We start from the raw sequence: 20,338 nt of genomic DNA, 5'->3' as shown, positions 1-20,338 counted from the left end.
AATCATCCATCCCCCATTAGATCGGCTATCTGCCGGAGGTGAGGTGACGCTGCTGTTGCCACAGGCTCGATATTACAAAAACCCTTCGTCCCAGACGCAGCTGGAGAAGAAGGCAGGAGCCAGGCATGCACGCGCCGTCGAGCTACGCCACAAAGTTACCCATCTATGGCTTACTAATCCTTACTATAGTTCCTTACTAACCCAGCTACTAATCCATACCAGTTCCTTACAATCCAGGCTACTGAAGACTAATTAACCACCGGCTAAGTTACCAGCAAATTCCAAAACAATCTTTGCCTGCCGACCCCAAACTTGCACTGGCAAGAACTTGCTCACGCGTCGGCCCACGCGGCGAACATTGGAATGTGCGCGACGGACCCGCCGGGCCTGACCGGCAGCGGCGACGCCGAGGTGACCCACGAGCCCATGGGCAGCGACAGCGAGCTTGCCTGCAGCTTCGGTGCCGCGTGGCCCGCGAACAGCATGGCGAGGCCACCTCCCTGGTCCGGGGTCTGCTCCCGCGAGCTGCTCAGGCTCGTGGCGAGGGACGACGCGCCGGACATGCGTGCGCTGCTGGCGTTGCCCTGCCCCGCGTTGCCGCCGTTTACGGAGACGACGCCGTGCAGCAGCGAGAGGGACTCGGTCGACAGGAGGTCGAGGTGGTGGCGGCTGTGCTCGTCGCCGTAGGGCCGTGGCGGGCGCCATGGCCTGCCTCCAGTCTGCGGTTTGCACGAGAGCGGCCGCGGCGGTGGCCACCATGGCTGAGCTGACGGCGACGTCGGGCCTGCGCCGCACCTCCTCGCCGGGGAGCAGCGTGCTGCTCTCCATGATCTTGTTCACGTCGTAGCGGTTGATGTCGAAGTTGGTGACGGCGCTGAGGCCCCGGAACTTGATCGCCGCGATGTCGTACGCCTCCGCCGCCTCCTCCTGCGCGCCTGCACACACACAAAACGATCAGCTTACTTCAACGGAGCTTTCTTTCCCGGCGGTCAAACAATCCGAACACGAAAGCGACGCGAGCATGCGGCAGCCTTATGAGAAAGAACACGAAAACGCGAACGCACTTGCTGCCCAGCTGGGGACGGCGCCGGCCGCATGCGGCATGCGCAAAAGCGATCAAGCAAACAAAAGCACGCAGGAATCCGGCAGAGCAAGACATTCTTTCGGGAGGGCCAGGGCGATGCAGGGGCATCATTGAGCTATGGCAGAGGTTCTCACAACGATCATTGTGACGGGACACCCTGCGTCCTTAAACCGTGACAAGCCTCTGCAACCTTGCTTTGCTGCGACCACATTGGTGATCATGATGCATGAATCATGGATCCAAGCAGTGACGCCCAACTAGATTGCAACCTGACGCCTATGACGATGTTGCAGCAAGTCGATTTCAGGGTAGCATACAACGGGAAATGGCTGAGCACGTACTGAATGTCCCGAGGTAGAGGTCCTTGTTGCCGGAGACGCGGCCGATCCTCGCCTGCCACCGCCCCTGCTGATGGTGCCGGGTGACTCCCCGGTAGATCGACGCGCCGCGCGAGAACCCGCTGCTCTTCCTGCAGCAATGGCGATCATAGACAGACCCGGCACAGTGAGTGTCGAACTGTCGATACATTTGGTCCCATGGTAGCAAATGCACATTTTCCTCAGGATTCAGGCAAGTGTATTACCTTCTCAGGTGAGCCACGTACTCCTGCCTCGTCATGTTCTTCATCGCCTCCAGCTCCTCCGTGTAGTCCTCCACCTGGACAATCATACACAAATGGTCAAAAAACGATACCAAAATATCTATAGCTAGGTACACTGTTATCAGAAGCAATGTACTCCTCAACATTGTAAGAACTGGGGATCAGAGATGTGTTAATCACCGGGAAGTTGATGTGCGTGGACGCGCCCCAGTACTTGAGCGCTGCCAGGTCATACGCCCGCGCCGCCTTCTCCTCCATGTCATACCCACCTGGCCAAATTAACAAGTTTTCTTTCAGTACTACTCCATCTCAAAGAATGTATTTGTACAGACTAAACTGAACTGAAAACGGGTACTACTGCTGCTAGTACTCACCGAGATAAACTGCAGTTGACGAACAGCACGATCCCAGGCAAAAGGTTCAGCAAAGTACAGTCACACATGCAAGAACACTTAACTAGTTAGCACTTGCAAGTGTAATCACATCAGTACCACTAAAACGGTACGGAAGTACGGATCAAGTACACTAGTTAGAGAGCTTAAGCTTAGTAGTACTAGTAGTACCTTGGCGGCCTTTCCTGGTCTGGCCTTCCTTCCGGCAGCTGTTGTCCCAGAGGTGCGCCTCATACCTCCCCGTCCACCTATGCCTGCTTTTGCTTGCAAGAGAGAGCGTTAGCGGCGGGAGGAGGAAGAAGATGCATTGCATGGGAAAAGAGTTGCGCTGTGCTGCTACCTGGTGACGCCTCTGTACTGGGACGTGCGCTGCCCGAACGTGTCGATGCACTTGCGGTGGTTCACCGGCTGCTTGCTCTGCCCGGCGACGCGCTTCTTGCTGGCCACGGTCGTCCGCACGACGCAGTCGCCGCCGTAGGCGTGGCTGGCTGCGGCGGGCGCCTGCTGCATGGTGACGCAGCTGGACTGGGACCCGGAGCTCATGGACAGCGTCAGCGGGTGGAGGTGCGCTCCGGAGTCGCCTTGCCCGGCCGGCACGATGGCACCGGCGCCGTCCTCGCCGCTGCCCGTGTCGACGTCGTAGCCGCTTCCACCCCGCGCCATCCACCCGGCCGCTACCATTGCGGCCTGCTCGTCCAGCAGCGCCGCGTGGGCGTACGCGTGGGCGTCGTAGTACACGTCGTGGCCGCCGGCGCCAGGCATCATGGCGTACGGCAAGTGCTGCTGCTGGCCGTCTCCGGCGCCGTGGTCCAGGGCGTGGCCGTGGCCGTGGCCGTGGCCGCCGTAGTAGTAGCTCGAGTTTGTCAGGCTCAGCCTCATGGCGGGGCCCGCGCCCAGGAAGTCCTCGAGCTTCGGCGACGCCGACACCTCCGCCCCTGCAGCACAGGCCGCAAACCCAACCAAGAAACATAAACAGACGCGCGTAGCAAAAAGCCAAGAACTCGGCGAACAAGACTGTAGCAGGTAAGAACTGGCACTGTGCAGATATTTACCGTGGTGTTCCTGGTCGCTCCTCCGGAACGCGTCGACGATGCAGAGGGATCCGTCGGACTTGAGAGGTAGGGCGGAGATCCCGTTGTAGTACCCGCCGTTTCCGGCCGCCGCGACATTGTCGGCGCCGCCGAAGTAGAAAGAGGTGGGGGAGGAGGCGATCGCTTCGGGGTGGTAGTAGACGCCGCTGTGGTGCACGCGGTGGTGGCCGCCGACGTCGACGATGCCGGAGCCGGCCACCGCGTCCATGGCCGCGGCGGCAACGTGAGGCGACGGCGAGAACCCCAGCCAGCCGCTGCCACCGCCCGCGATGCTCATGCGGCTCATGTTCTGTACGCTGCTGCCGCTGTTGGTCTTGGGGTGGAGCGGAGGGGAGCAGGAAGGATGGACGGGGTATGAGGCCGTGTGGTGGTCTCAACAAGGGCTAGAGGAGAATGAGATGATCAATCATTGGGGAGTACATGTCGCAATGATGCCGCTGATCTCCATTGCTAGCTCAGCGGGTTTGAAGGGGGTTCTTCGGTCTGCGCGTGCGGGAGGGACAAGGCAGGTTCAGCGCTTCTTGTAGGTGGAAGAAGAGGGAGAGTCGGAGTGTGATTTGATGAGTGCAAGCGGCGGAGAGGGAGAGAAGGGTTTGTACTGGAATGGGTTTTAAGTTGTGGAGAGAGAATGGGTGTTTTCTTGGTCTTGACCCCCCAACACATTTATCAACAAGAAATAAGAGCATCTCCAGTCGCGTCCCCCAAACCGTTCCCCAAAGGGATTTGGGCGCGCCGGACAGAAAATGTGTTCCAGCCGCGTTCTCCAAAGCCCATTTTTGTCCGGCGCGGCCCCATACGGTGTCCGGCGCCCTGAGTCCGTCCCCGTCCCATAGGGGACGCTCCGGGCACGCTGGACACAACGAAAAGCGAGGCGAACCGACGCGGGGCCGACCCGTCAGCGGATCGGAAGCTCAGCCGCCGCTTACATAGCGACGGTGCAGTTGCCGGGAAGCGGAACCGTCGCATTGGCAACCGCGTCGACGACGCGGCAACCGCCGGAATGGAGTCGGGATTCCTCGGAAGAGCAACCGCTGGTCTTTTCGACTTCTGCGCCGCCGTTCATCCGCGGTCAACAAGACCCGTACGTCGGCGCTTTTGGATCTTCACCGGCCGCATCCGACACCTCCAGCGACGATGAGCTACATCTCCGAGCTCCCGTCCGACACCTCCGGCGAGGGAAAGCCTGCTGGATGGCGCCATTGGTGGGAGAAAGCTCCGACGCCCAGCAGCGACGACGATTCCCTCCCACCACTTGACAGCGCGGAGGAATGGCTGGGCGTGGAGGAGGACGCGGAGGAAGAAGGGTCAGAGGAGGCGGCGGTGGCCCGTGCGAAGGCGGAGGCGGACGCGGAGGCCAATACCGCTAAGGCCAAGGCCAAGGCCAAGGCGCAGCCGGCGAGCACCGGCGACAACGAGGAGGACTCCGACGCGTCGACCGACACCGCCTCTTCGGAAGAGGTGACGAGCAGGAAGCGCCACCGTGACGACGACGACGAGGCGGGGCCATCATCGAAGAAGAAGTAGTAGTTTAAAATAATTTGTATGTAATTTAATTATGTTTTTTCGAAGTTTTATATGTATTTTGTTTATGTTGAACCGATTTGAATATTAGTAAAGAGTTTTATTCTATCTATTTAAATTATTTTTAATGTTTGGGAGCGGCGTTTGGGGGACGCGACGTTCCCCAAAGGCGGCACGAACAAAACACGTCTCCCAAACATATAAAACGATCCGGCGCGGTTTGAGGGACGGTTTGGGGGACGCGACTGGAGATGCTCTAAGGAGGAGAAATGGTCGGATAGGCACAACATTCTCTCTCTCTCTCTCAGCTTGGGATCCGTGTGTCTAGTGGAACAGATCTTGCCTTCAAGAAAACGGAGTTGCTAATTCTATGAGGTTTGACATTTAAATCTCAAGCGATTTGGGCAGCAAAGTAAACAAGAAGATCAAATAATTACAATCACACGTCAAATATAGAAGTTGAAACACAGGCAAACTTTGAGGGAGAATGTTTTGAAGAATCTCTTCTGCACTTATTATGGTAAGCTAGTTGTTACATGTTTCGGGATGAAAGCTTCCTCAAGAAACATCAACTCTGTTGTAGTCGAGTGTACTTCCAATGCAACATTTGTAATTTAATTATTATTTAAACTTTCATCAATAATTTGTAAATTTTGTAGTTGTAATAATTAATTTAGATTTTTTTTGCATATGGCGTTTGAAATAATATCCCTGATTACCTCAATTATGTCCTAAATAAGCTTTAAATGGGCTGCATGTTAGCAAATCCTAGATGGCATCACGCAAGTTTAACCTATACGCACATATGAACAATAACGAGTTCCATTCGCCTCGCAGGACGCCACTTCAAAGGTCTAGTAAGGATGGGCCAACCCAGTAACATAAATGGGCCGATCCACTTAGTACCTCGATAAGCTGTCAAATCAGCCAGCTCGGCCGATCCGTCCACTAAGTGGGCCTGCCCATTGAATAGCTAGTAATACCTTTAACTGGGCGGGTCCACTGATACCTTCGAATACGGATTATGAATTGTAGTATGATAAGCTTTTTCCCTAGAAGATCTAAGTTTAATCGAACCTTAGGAAACAGTGCTAAAATGGTGTAAAAAAAGTGTCTACAAGACTTGCTAGTTAATTTAATTTTATATTTACCGGATCTATCTAGTTTACTCTTAAATGGGTTGTGTTCAATGATTGGAATAGGCCAGGGTTAAGAATTCTCCTGCAGCTATGCATACATATAGAAATGAAGTGCAAATATGTAGTAAATAAAATAGAGATAAGAGATTTGTGAGCAACACATCCGTAAATACTCTTGCCCCTAAAGCCATAAGTGACAAGAGCCTCTTGGTCCAACCAATGTTCCCACAGCCGCGAGTAGCAACAGTTATTTAGTAAATGAATAGAGGCCAAAGCATTAAGCTAGATGATTGTGTCGTTGATCCCGAATGAATCACTAAACATGTACCTTACATTTTCCTTTCTGTCACTAAGGTTTCGCAATAGCACGTCGTTCTCCACTCATTCCACCTGTTCCCTTGATCGATCTGATAGACATGGGTACCTGCAGACCATCGAATCGAGGCCAAGAGCCAAGGATACAAGATTGCAATCCTATTCAATCCTTACACATATTATAAGATTAGATACACATAAACGCTGCGAGGATTCACCCCAACCCACAGCCTGTGAGGACTATTCACACATAAAAATGGGATTAAGTATTCAGAAAGTATGAGTTGAGGCATATGGATCAAGAGTGGGATTTGTCCATCCCGATGACGGATAGATATACTCTGGCCCCTCTCGGTGAAATATCGTCTGATTAGCTTGCAACCATGTGAGTAGTTCACAAGAGATGATATACCATGGTACGAGTAAAGAGTACTTGTCGGTGATGAGGTTGAACAAGGTATGAAGATACCGATGATCAAACCTCGGACAAGTAAATATCGCGTGACAAAGGGAATCGGTATCGTATGTAAATGGTTCAATCGATCACTAAGTTATCGTTGAATGTGTGGGAGCCATTATGGATCTCCAGATCCCGCTATTGGTTATTGGTCGGAGAGGAGTCTCGACCATGTCTACATAGTTCACGAACCGTAGGGTTACACACTTAAGGTTTGATGTCGTTTTAAGTAGATATGGAATATGGAATGGAGTTCGAATGTTTGTTCGGAGTCTCGGATGGGATCCAGGACATCACGAGGAGGTCCGGAATGGTCCGAAGAATAAGATTCATATATAGGAAGTCACTTTTCAAGTTTGGAAATGATCCGGTACATTTATGGAAGGCGCTAGAATGTTCTAGAACCTTCCGGAAGAAATCACCATGGAAGGTGGAGTCCCGGTTGGACTCCACCAACCCTAACCAGCCAACCAAGTGGGAGGGTGGAGTCCATGGTGGACTCCACCTCCTTGGCCGGCCAACAAAGGGGGAAAGGGAGAAGTCCTTGTCCCTCTAGGTTTCGTCCATATGGAAGTTTTGAATTGGGGTCTTATTCAAACTTTTGGGCAAAGCCTTAGGGATTCCACCTATATAATGAGGAGGAGAGGGAGGGGCAGCCTACACCAAGTTGGCCGCATCACCAAGGCCCCCCTAGGCCGGCGCCCAAGCAGTCCCCCTCTCTCAAACCCTAGCCTCTCCCCTCCTCCATCTTCTCCCACGGTGCTTAGGCGAAGCCCTGCCGGAGATCTCCACCACCACCGTCACCATGACGTCGTGCTGGCGGGATTCCGAGGAGGATCTACTACATCCGCTGCCCGCTGGAACGGGGAGAAGGACGTCGTCATCAACACCGAACGTGTGACCGAGTACGGAGGTGCTGCCCGACTGTGGCACCGTCAAGATCTTCTACGCGCTTTCGAAAGCGGCAAGTGATCGACTACAACAACAACGAGATCTAATCTCGTAGGCTTTGGAAATCTTCGAGGGTTAGTCTCATGATCTTCTCGTTGCTACCATCTTCTAGATTGGATCTTGGCTTGTTATTCGTTCTTGCGGTAGGAAATTTTTTGTTTTCTATGCTACGAATCCCATCAGCTGGTTCTCTCTCTCTCTCTATTTCTTATTTTCTGGTTTAAATTTCATTTGGATTCGAAATCCGATTGAAGTATTTGGAATGTGAGACTTCTCTTGAGATTTATCAGAGATGATATTCCAAGTCTTTTATTTGAAAATTCTAGGTATATTAATATTGTTGGGTTGTAATATTACTTGATTTTTTCTAATAGCACATCTGTGAGTGGAGAGGATTTCATTTTCTTCGATTCTCTTGAATTCTTGTGTCTGTGAGCATTCTATATAAAATGCAGAAATATATTCATTACGTATTAGTATTGTATGAACAATATTTCTTTGTGCAGTTATGCACTTATATTTTTTTAATGTTGCAAAATTCCAAATGGATATCTAAACAATGATAACTCCAATAGGTATAATTTTGAATATCCCCTTTGAAAGGTTTGAATTACATTTCAAAAGGCCTTTCTAATTACCTAGTGATAGGTAGGACTTTAAGTGAGATTTCTTTGGAAGATTTAATTTACTAAACAACTCTATTTATTCAGTTGCATATTAAGAAGGTGATCTAAGGGTATTATTTCATGTGCCTAGCTATTTATAAGGACTTGGAAAATTGTTTAAGGCTATTCTAGAGTACTAATACCATCTTCTAAATTGGTGGTTTAAAAGGATTTGGGTGGATCTTATTCCTCTCATGAGACTTCTATATATTTGGAAACAATAGTTGGTTGCACCTACATAGGCATGGCTTGAAAGGTAGGTTAAGTTGGTATCTTGACTCCTTTCAGGGTTGGTTAAATAATCCCCTCACTCATACTTGAGTTTAGGGCATGATCTTAGGATTTTACTTGTGATCCCCCTATGACACACAAGTTAAGTTTGGGATATGGGTATTGGTTCTAAATGTAAATTGACACCATGTTGAATTATATAGGGTTGCCCTTCCTCTCCAATGATAGGATGTTTTTCTCAAAATATTACTAACATTGGGACACAGGCTTGGGTTAGGCAAGGGTTTGGTATAATGCAGATGATTCTCTAATGGAATTGTTAGACATAACTAGTGTTGTTTATTAGTGGTGTCCCTATGATTTTATGTGATGGATGATATCTGCTTATGACATTAGGGTTTAACTTACTATTCCCTTATCTCCAAAGCATAATCATGCATTTGACATGATCAACTTATTCTCTTACTTCAAGTTCTTAGGGATTATGATCATTACCCAATTTGTAATGATCAAAGGTTTAGCTTCCTAAGTATCTCTCATGAACTAGGGTTCTCACTTCCAAGATCAAGTATTGTCTTGATCAACTAGGGTATAGTACTCTTATACTATTTTGGATGTACATGGCTAGGTTTGCCTCAATAGTTTACAACACTTGGAAATGCCTGAGATAACAACATAGATTTCTTCTCAAGGAATGATGATATAATTATCTGTGTATATGGATAGTTCTCTCCCTCAAAATCAAGTGTTGGCTCAACTAACTTGAGTGTAACACCATAGCTTGAGCTCTCTTATATAGGAATGGATTATTCTAGGGTTTATGGTGTACTCACAAGATCTCATTGGGTATGAAAAGGTTAAGTCTCCACCTGGATAGCTTAGTTGAATTAGTCTCTACTTTACTTCATCAATTCATGGATATGGTCTTGTTCAATTTTTTTTTTTTTTTAAAGAGGAGGCACAAAGTGCCCAGCTTTAAATTAATAAAGCCAAAACGGCTCGAAGATACAAGAATGCTGAACCAGCTTACAACATCCAACACCACAGCAAACACAAGAAAAACAAGAAACCCAGCTGAAGTCCTCGATGTCCTCAAGCAAGAACGAAGCACCCGGGAGCGACGAAGGTGGAGCAGGGTAGAAGCATCGAACGCGAAGCAGCGGAGACCCGCCTGCCCCAGGAGCAATATGTCGTCTTGCAGTACTCCTCCATCACCGGAGAGGGCCCCTGCCCCCTCGTCCTGGCTCGAAAGGACGCCGAACCGCCGGCAATGGAAACGCTCCCCTTGAGCAGAGCACACAACAAGAACCAAGCCTAGCACTAGGGCAGGAACACAGCCCTGACACTCGCAGCAAGAACTCACCTTGCGAAGCCAAGCCACCCGCCGGGGTTCACCCACGCAGAGCCGAAGCTGCGGACATGGACATTGATGAAAAAAAGGCCAATGTCGACGAGCAACACCGCCACCTCCACACTGCACGACGGCAGCAGCCACTCACCCCGAGAGGTCCCAACAGCAGTGCCTCCAAGGAGAACACGGCGCCCGTGGCGTCGTCGCCGCCCAACAAAGTTAGGGTTTTCACCCCGGGAACGCAGCAGGGGTGGGGTGGAGGGAAGGGAGTACCTCGACATCGCCACCAAAGAGGAAAACGGCGCCACTCGGACGTCGCCGCCGTCGAGGCCGAGACCGGCCAAAGGATTTCTCCCGGACTCCACTTCCAACCACCAGCACCACCTCCATCCAAGGAACCAGCGGCACAAGGCCCTCGAGATCCAGATCCGGCAAGGTGGGCTGCACCGAGGTGAGGCGGAGGAGCCTCTTCAGATCTGGCGCCGCCAGCCACCGGAGCAGCCCCGCGCCACGACCAACATCCGCCGGAAAACTCGTCGCCCACGCGACCAAGATCCCGGGACGCATCCGCGCCCACCGCTCGCCGCCGGAGCCGGTGGCGCCTCACCGAGCAAGGCCGCCGCCTCGCAGTCCCGAGCCCCCCGCCAAGGGAGCCGCCGGACAAGACCACCCGCACCCGACCGCCGACCAGAGGCCAGCCATCGGAGAGGGGAGCCCGTCGAGCCGCCGCCTTAGCCAAGGCAAGCCCGCCGCGGAGATCCTCCACCTAGCCACCGCGGGGGGAGCTGAGAGCTCAGATCCCCACCGCCCCCTTCACCGGCGTCGCGGGCTTAGCCCGGGAGCGCCTCTGGGAGCGGCGGAGATGGGAGGGAGAAGGGGAGGGGGGCGGCGGCGGCGCGCTAGGGTTTCCCCTCCCCGGTCGCCAGGAGGGGGCGACGCGAGGAGGAGGTTCAGTTTGGTTTTCGAGATCTCAGCCTCGGTTCTCGGTCTTGTTCAATTTAATACTGGATTATCTCACCACCCCAAGATGAGATAGATTATATCCTAATGCTGTAGTTTAAAAGTTATCCCTGATTCTTTAATAGGTATAGCTAAGGTTGGTATCAATGGTTTCTCTCACTTGGGAATGACTTAAATAATACCCTAAGATTATGCTCCAAAGATAAGGATGTGATTATCAAGATCTAGTGTTAGTCCTCTCCTTTCTCTAAGGTTTAATAAAGTTGAATATGGATAAACAAGGATGGAATAATCAAGGTTTGATAGAGAACTTATGTAATGTCCTTAACATGATTTTAAGAATTGAGTTTAAGATATACCATGAGGATCATGGTAGAAACATGATTTGGTAAAGGATAAGGAAAAGGTAAGTTAAGAATGGTTTCCTGATTCTTTCTTATAATTTTATTTGGTGGTTGAACTATATCCATATATGATTGCAAGGAATACCATATTATAATCCTTTTATTTGGTATTTGATCCTTACTTAAAGTGTTGTTGCGTTTGTTTTAGTTCCATTTGATCTAACCTATAGATCAATTCATCTCTACCCAAAACAAGGTTTTAGCAAAGGTCACATTGAGGTTTATAGCACTTGACTTGATGATCTACTTCAATTCCATCAACTCAAGTGAAACTTCAGTTACTGTGACATGTTTTATTTGAAAGCGTGAAAATTCTCTGGATTTTCTATGCATGAATGCAATTCACACATCTGTTTCCTCTCTTTTTGTAACCCCAAATCCTGGGATGTTACAATGAGTCCGGTAAACTGAAGATAAACTACACTAGCAAGTCTTGTAGACGTTTTATTTACACCATTTAGCAGTGCTTCCCAAGGTTCGATTAAACCTAGGTCTTCTAGGAAAAAAGCTTATCATAATAAAATCCGTAATCCGGATCAAAGGTATCAGATGGTAGTCCAATTCTCACATTCCCTTCATGTAAATTGATTAGAGCTTTAATAGTTCTAAGAAATGGCATTCCAAAGATTATAGGAGCTATAGGATCTTCAAGCATGTCCACAATAACAAGATCAATAAGAGCGTTGCATCCTTTAATTTCTACTACAATCTTATCTTTAAAGCCTACAACTTGTTTATAGGTTGAATTAACTAAGTGAAGACTTAGCTCAGTTGTTTTGACCAAATTTAACTTATCAAATAAGCTTTTTGGAATGGTGGAGATGCACGCACAAAGTGCAACTACCTCATTCACTCTAATATGAATCTTAATAGTGGGTTCAAATATATCATCAAGCTTAGGTGGGAGTTTTTCAGCTAGTTTTTTATATTGTTGTTCTAACTCATGAAATTGGCGGTGCATGGTACCATTAGCTTGATCAATTCTGGGATTTTTGACGGTGATCATCTTCACTAGATCTTCCACGGAATAGTCCGGTGATGGATCATTGCTATAGTCTAGTTTTTCAGGCGCTCCGTCTTCTTCCTGGATCCTCATCATCTTGAGATCTTCAACGGTGTTTGGTTCGGGCTTCCCTGCAAATCTTGCAAGTATTATAGTTTGGCTTTCAGCTATCTTTTTTTCTTTCTTTTAGAACTTGAACATCATTCTTAAGAGAAACAGTTTGATTAAATAAATTCCCTAGCATGGTGCTATGATTCTCAGCAAGCTTTGTAAGGGTATTATTTTGTTTAGTTTAAGCATGCATAAAACTTTTGAAAGTGTTTTCAACTGAAACATTATCATTGCTTGCTCCACTACCATTAGTGTAGTTATTGTCTTGAACTCCTGCATGATTATCCTGCTTTTGAAAATTAGAGGCAAAGTTTTGACTCTTCCAGGCATGGTTGTATGGATTTTTGCTATGAAGTCTACTTCTTCAACATTAGAATTGGTGATGGCATTAACTTGGGTATTTTCCTTAACCTTCAGAAGACTTAGAAGCTCATCTACCTTTGGAGTAAGGTCTTCATTATTACCTTCGGTGATTGAATTCACCTTTCTTGAGGAAGATCTTTCTATATGCAATTGGGCATGGTTGCTTTGCATATCATCTATAATTCTTCTAGCAACTTCATATTGTTTGCTCATGAATGTTGCTCCGGCTGCAGTATCAAGCATAGACTTTGACATTGGGTTAAGGGTATTATAAAATAAATGAAGTATTAGCCAATGTTCCATTCCATGACTTGGATAGTTCATGATGGCTTCTTTCATCCTTTCCCATGCAAGCGCTAGTGGCTCGCGGTCTTCTTGTCTAAAACCTGTAATGTTAGAATGCAGTTACATTGAATTTGCTGGTGGGAAAACTTAGCCGAATATATTAGTCAATTTATCCCACGAAGTAATAGTGCCTTTTGGCAAAGCTAGCAACCATTCTTTTGCTTTTCCTCTTAGTGAAAAAGGAAACAAGCGCAATTTTACCGCATCGGGGTTGATATCTATAATGCGCATCATGTCACATATTTCAGTAAATGTATTCAAGTGCATACCTGAATCCTCAGCGGTTGAGCATCCAAATTGGTTATGTTGAACAAAACTCAAAAGGTTAGGTTCAATTTCACAGTTCTCCGCTGCAACAACGGGCTGAGTTACGGGTGCACGAATAAAATCATCATTGGGGATAGCATATTCTCTAAGCTTCTTTTGTGCCATGATTATTCTCTTTTTGGTATTTTTACTTATGATGAATAAAGAACGAATAACTAATATTTTAGGGGTTTCAAAATAGAGAACAAAAAGGTAAACTAATAACAGTAAATAAAAACTTAGAATGAAAATAAAACTAACTAACAAGGTCTCTAGTAACCCCGGAATAGCGAAATTGCTTCCCCAACGGCGCCAGAAAAATTTCCACTATTTTTTAATCAGAAATGTACACTCCTAGGATGGACCAATTTGCATCGACACTCACACTGTGAGTTGTGACGGCCATTTCTTCAGGAAGAGCAACGGGATCTCGCGCGGCACTTCGATTTATCAGGAGCATCTAATTGAATTGTGAATATTTACTTTTGTGTGTTTGTGAAGGATAGGTTGCCACCCAAGGACATTGTACAATGGCGATGGGTGGAAAGTACTTTCATAAGGATAGGAAGTTCCCACCAAACCCCTTTTGTAGTAATCGTAAAGGTCTCTCCCTTGCAAAGAGACGCGGCTTCATCCATGTCGAGTATTCGCTTGAGACGGTGTAGAGAAGGGTGATAAGCGGGCTCTCCGCCGTTGACGTGGTAAAAACATTTCCTCTTTTCCCAATGTACATTGCAATTGTCCATTTATATATATGTTTTGCACGCTTTGCACTTCAAGACATCCTATAACAACAAGGCTTTTGCACTGAGCTATTGTGGGATGGCGATCAATGATACCAAGAAGTGAAAACTAGCTATGCCCTTTTGAAAAACACTCGAGGACGCAAAGAAGAAGGGTGGCAACGCGTCGATGGATGGTGCCATCAACGTTGACGGTGATGACACTTGTCTTTGCGACCCTACAACCGACAAGCCATGCGGGCATGGTCGTGCCCACCGGACTATAGGGTACAAGGACACCAAGACCGGCATTAACCGCCAAGCTTCCTCCTTGGCATTCCAACAAACCTTGAGGGACTTGATGGTGAAGAAGTAAGAGGCCCTTGCCGTGAGGGGAGACAGGCGGCGCAAAGAGAAACCGGCTACGACAAATAGCTTTGTTGATCTCCAAACGAGAGATCTTGAGGTGGAGGAGGCCAATGCCAAGTCTCGACTCCTTGAGGCCGAAGCCAAAGCTAGGCTTATGGATGTCGATGCCAAGTCTAGGCTCTTGGAGGCCGAAGCCAATGTCATGGACCAGGATAACCGGATCATGCTCACTGACTTGGAGACCATCTCCGCACAAACAAAGAGTTTGGATCGAGAAGAAGGAAAATATTATCCGGGCTCGCGATGTTTGAAGGGAAATGTCATAGATTATTGTCATTTGGGAGAAACTTGCCACGAAAAGTAGTCACCTTTTGGACATATTGTACGATATTGTCTCATTTTGCACATTTGAGAGGAAACTGCCATTTGTTGGCCAGGCACATCTTTGCCACTTCATTTATGTGCTAATTTATATTTTTGTGTTGATAAATGTGAAAGAATTGGCAAATTGGCCAGATGTGGCTTGCGTGAACAAAATGGGTCGCGTCGATGTAGGAGCTGACCTAAGGGCATCTCCAACCGCGCGACCCAAACGGACGCGCTGGGCCGTTCGTTTTGGGCCGTTTGGGTGGCCGAACGGACACCCGGACAGCGGCCCGCGTCCGCGTGTCCGTTTGGGTCGCACGCTGCGCCCAACGCGCGGACGCACCGCATATGTAATTAAAATAACAAAAATAAAAATAAAAAAGGAAAACAGCAAAAATAACATTAAAGTAGTGGTTAATTAAACTTAGCCCTATTTTGGGCAATTTTTACACAAAAGAAAGCCCTATATGGGCTTTAAACTAAAAAAAAAACCCTAGACAGGGTTTGCGAGCACGGTGGCCGATGACGACGACGCCCCCCGGCGGCGACGCGCTGTTCCGGCTCGACACGCCGGAGGGCACCGGCGACTCCGGCCAGGGCTCCCACTGCGCCCTTTCCCAGGGGGAGTGCGGGTTCGGCGGGCTCGCCGGCCTGCGCAGCCGTGCCCTCCGCGCGGACTCCTGCCGGAGCTGCTCCTCCGCTGCGGCCTGCGCGGCCACGCGCTCCTCCTCCGCCAGGCGCGCGGCCCGGCGCTCCTCCTCCTCCCGGAGCGCCGCCTGACGCGTAGCCTCCTCCTGACGGCGCGCCAGCTCGAGGAAGGCCCACGCCTCCGCCCGGGCGTCCTCCCGGGCCTTCCCGGCCGCCTCCTCCGGCGCGGAGGCGCGCAGCGCCTCGGCGAGGTGCGGCCATTTGGCCAGCTCGTCGAGGTCCTGCTGCTCGCGGGACGCCGCGAGCGCCGCCCTGCAGCTCCGGGTCGTTCTCCTCCTCCCGGGGCTGCGGCCGGGGCTGGGGCTGGGGCGCGGGCTCGTTGATGTAGAGGCCGCCGGGCGGCGGCCAGCCCGCCTAGCAGGTGTGCCTGGCTGCGCGCGAGGCCGCGCCGTCGCGGATGTGAAGCATGTGCGCCGGCGCGCATCGTGCTCCACCTCGAACCACAAGTCCCAGTTGGGACTTGCGTCGCCGTACGCGGGGTCCTGCTGGAGGTCCGCCGGCAGCTGAGCGCGGCGCCTCCGGATCTCGGCGTAGCGGGCGCGGCCGGAGCCCGGGATGGGCGGCACCGGAACCCGATCCGGGCTCAGGTGCCAGCCGTGGGGGAGGTGCACGTCCTCCCACGGCATTGGGACGCCGGCGTCCCAGAACATCTGCGCCACCGCTACGGTGACGTAGATCCGCTCGCGTCTGGGAGGCGCCGGCGGCCCCATTGTGAACGCCGGCGGCGCGACTTGCCGGCTGCTGATACGTCTCCGACGTATCGATAATTTCTTATGTTCTATGCCATATTATTGATGATACCTACATGTTTTATGCACACTTTATGTCATATTCGTGCATTTTCTGGAACTAACCTATTAACAAGATGCCGAAGTGCCGGTTCCTGTTTTCTGCTGTTTTTGGTTTCAGAAATCCTAGTAACGAAATATTCTCGGAATTGGACGAAACGAAGACCCGGGGGCCTATTTTTCCACGGAGCTTCCGGAAGACCGAAGAACACACGAAGTGGGGCCACGAGGTGGCGACACCATAGGCCGGCGCGGCCCGGGGGGCCCGCGCCGCCCTATGGTGTGGCCCCCTCGTCCGGCCCCCGACTCTGCCCTTCCGCCTACTTAAAGCCTCCGTCGCGAAACCCCGATGCGAAAAACCACGATACGGAAAACCTTGCGAGACGCCGCCGCTGCCGATCCCATCTCGGGGGATTCTCGGAGATCTCCTCCGGCACCCTGCCGGAGAGGGGATTCATCTCCCGGAGGACTCTACACCGCCATGGTCGCCTCCGGAGTGATGAGTGAGTAGTTCACCCCTGGACTATGGGTCCATAGCAGTAGCTAGATGGTTGTCTTCTCCTCATTATGCCTCATTGTTGGATCTTGTGAGCTGCCTAACATGATCAAGATCATCTATCTGTAATACTCTATGTTGTGTTTGTCGGGATCCGATGGATAGAGAATACCATGTCATGTTAATTATCAAGTTATTACACATGTGTTGTTTATGATCTTGCATGCTCTCCGTTTCTAGTAGAGGCTCTGGCCAAGTTTTTACTTTTAACTCCAAGAGGGAGTATTTATGCTCGATAGTGGGTTCATGCCCGCATTGACACCGGGACGAGTGACGTAAAGTTCTAAGGTTGTGTTGTGCTTGTTGCCACTAGGGATAAAACATTGGCGCTATGTCCGAGGATGTAGTTGTTGATTACATTACGCACCATACTTAATGCAATTGTCCGTTGCTTTGCAACTTAATACTGGAAGGGGTTCGGATGATAACTCGAAGGTGGACTTTTTAGGCATAGATGCGGTTGGATGGCGGTCTATGTACTTTGTCGTAATGCCCAATTAAATCTCACTATACTTATCATGTCATGTATGTGCATTGTTATGCCCTCTCTATTTGTCAATTGCCCGACTGTAATTTGTTCACCCAACATGCTTTTATCTTATGGGAGAGACACCTCTAGTGAACTGTGGACCCCGGTCCATTCTTTAATACTTGAAATACAAATCTGCTGCAATACTTGTTTTTACTATTTTCTCTGCAAACAATCATCTTCCACACAATACGGTTAATCCTTTGTTACGGCAAGCCGGTGAGATTGACAACCTCATCTGTTTCGTTGGGGCAAAGTACTTTGGTTGTGTTGTGCAGGTTCCACGTTGGCGCCGGAATCTCCGGTGTTGCGCCGCACTACATCCCGCCGCCATCAACCTTCAACGTGCTTCTTGGCTCCTCCTGGTTCGATAAACCTTGGTTTCTTTCTGAGGGAAAACTTGCTGCTGTGCGCATCATACCTTCCTCTTGGGGTTGCCCAACGAACGTGTGAAATACACGCCATCAAGCTCTTTTTCTGGCGCCGTTGCCGGGGAGATCAAGACAAGCTGCAAGGGGAGTCTCCACTTCTCAATCTCTTTACTTTGTTTTTGTCTTGCTTTATTTTATTTACTACTTTGTTTGCTGCATTATATCAAAACACAAAAAAATTAGTTGCTAGCTTTACTTTATTTACTGTCTTGTTTGCTATATAAAAAAAAAACACAAAAAAATTAGTTTACTTGCATTTACTTTATCTAGTTTGCTTTATTTACTACTGCTAAAATGGCCAACCCTGAAAATACTAAGTTGTGTGACTTCACTAGCACAAATAACAATGATTTCCTATGCACACCTATTGCTCCACCTGCTACTACAGCAGAATTCTTTGAAATTAAACCTGCTTTACTTAATCTTGTTATGCGAGAGCAATTTTCTCAGTGTTAGTTCCGATGATGCTGCTGCCCATCTCAATAATTTTGTTGAACTATGTGAAATGCAAAAGTATAAAGATGTAGATGGTGACATTATAAAATTAAAATTGTTCCCTTTCTCATTAAGAGGAAGAGCTAAAGATTGGTTGCTATCTCTGCCTAAGAATAGTATTGATTCATGGACTAAATGCAAGGATGCTTTTATTGGTAGATATTATCCCCCTGCTAAAATTATATCTTTGAGGAGTAGCATAATGAATTTTAAACAATTGGATAATGAACATGTTGCTCAAGCTTGGGAAAGAATGAAATCTCTGGTTAAAAATTGCCCAACCCATGGATCGACTACTTGGATGATCATCCAAACCTTCTATGCGAGGACTAAATTTTTCTTCGCGGAATTTATTGGATTCAGCTGCTGGAGGTACCTTTATGTCCATCACTCTTGGTGAAGCAACAAAGCTTCTTGATAATATGATGGTTAATTACTCTGAATGGCACACGGAAAGAGCTCCACAAGGTAAGAAGGTAAATTCTGTTGAAGAATCCTCTTCCTTGAGTGATAAGATTGATGCTATTATGTCTATGCTTGTTAATGGTAGGACTAATGTTGATCCTAATAATGTTCCGTTAGCTTCATTGGTTGCTCAAAATTCTAGACCACATCCTGCTAATGGTAATTCTTATGGTAGATATGTTTCACCTAATGAGGAAAAGATGTTAGAAATTGAAAGGTCCACCAAGAGCTTTATGCAATCACAGTATGAGCAAAATAAATTGTTTACTAAAACTATGAATGAACAATCTACCTTGTTGAAGAAAATAGGAAATCAACTTGAAAATTTAAATATGGAGATTTCTGGGTTGCAAACTAAACTTGCAAATGCTGAAGACCGAATCTCATACATGTACTGCGTCACAATCTTCTTTAATTAATAAAATGGCTGCTAAACCTGATGATATTGAAAATAAAATTGTTACTACAGCAAATGCCATCCAAGTTAGAATTAATGAGAATATAAGATTAATGGCTGAACTGCGTGCTAGGTGGGATAGAGAAGAAAATGAAAAACTAGCTAAAAAGGAAAATGTAGCTAAAGTTTGGACTATTACCACCACTAGCAATGCTAATGATTCACATGTTGCTGCACCTCCTACTATCAATGGTAAAATAATTGGTGTTAGCAATGCTTCTACTCCTAGTGCAAAGCGCGCAAAATTAGCTGAAACTGCTTGTGATAAAACTGCTGAAATTTTTTCCAACCTTGGGGATGATAATCCCATTGCTTTAGATTGTAATGATTTAGATTTTGATGATTGCCACATCTCTGAAGTTATAAAGTTCTTACAAAAACTTGCTAAAAGTCCCAATGCTAGTGCTATAAATTTGGCTTTCACAAAACATATTACAAATGCTCTCATAAAAGCTAGAGAAGAGAAACTAAAACTTGAAACTTCTATTCCTAGAAAGCTAGAGGATGGTTGGGAGCCCATCATTAAAATGAGAGTCAAAGATTTTGATTGTAATGCTTTATGTGATCTTGGTGCAAGTATTTCTGTTATGCCTAAAAAAGTCTATGATATGCTTGACTTGCCACCATTGAAGAATTGTTATTTGGATGTTAATCTCGCTGATAATGCTAAAAAGAAACCTTTGGGGAAAGTTGATAATGTTCATATTATGGTTAACAATAACCTTGTCCCCGTTTATTTTGTTGTCTTGGATATTGAATGCAATGCATCTTGCCCCATTATATTGGGAAGACCTTTTCTCCGAACCGTTGGTGCTACTATTGATATGAAGGAAGGTAATATTAAATATCAATTTCCTCTCAAGAAAGGTATGGAACACTTCCCTAGAAAGAGAATGAAGGTACCTTATAATTCTATCATTAGAACAAATTATGATGTTGATGCTTCATCTCTCGATGTTACTTGAGTTACACTTTCTGCGCCTAGCTGAAAGGCGTTAAAGAAAAGCGCTTATGGGAGACAACCCATGTTTTTACTACAGTATTTTGTTTTATATTTGTGTCTTGGAAGTTGTTTACTACTGTAGCAACCTCTCCTTATCTTAGTTTTATGTTTTGTTGTGCCAAGTAAAGTCTTTGATAGAAAAGTAAGTACTAGATTTGG

The 20,338-nt window shown here is 47.9% G+C and overlaps 1 pseudogene; it reads right to left on the bottom strand.

Annotated features, from left to right (window-relative positions):
- Nucleotides 1–332: 332 nt before the first annotated feature.
- On the bottom strand, nt 333–3,454 carry LOC124697538 (annotated as a pseudogene).
- Nucleotides 3,455–20,338: the final 16,884 nt, after the last annotated feature.

This window comes from Lolium rigidum, chromosome 3 (genome assembly GCF_022539505.1).
Source record: "Lolium rigidum isolate FL_2022 chromosome 3, APGP_CSIRO_Lrig_0.1, whole genome shotgun sequence".
Classification (NCBI taxonomy): Eukaryota; Viridiplantae; Streptophyta; class Magnoliopsida; order Poales; family Poaceae; genus Lolium; species Lolium rigidum.
The sequence above is the reverse complement of the archived record's forward strand: the minus strand, read 5'-3'. Positions and strand labels throughout refer to the sequence as shown.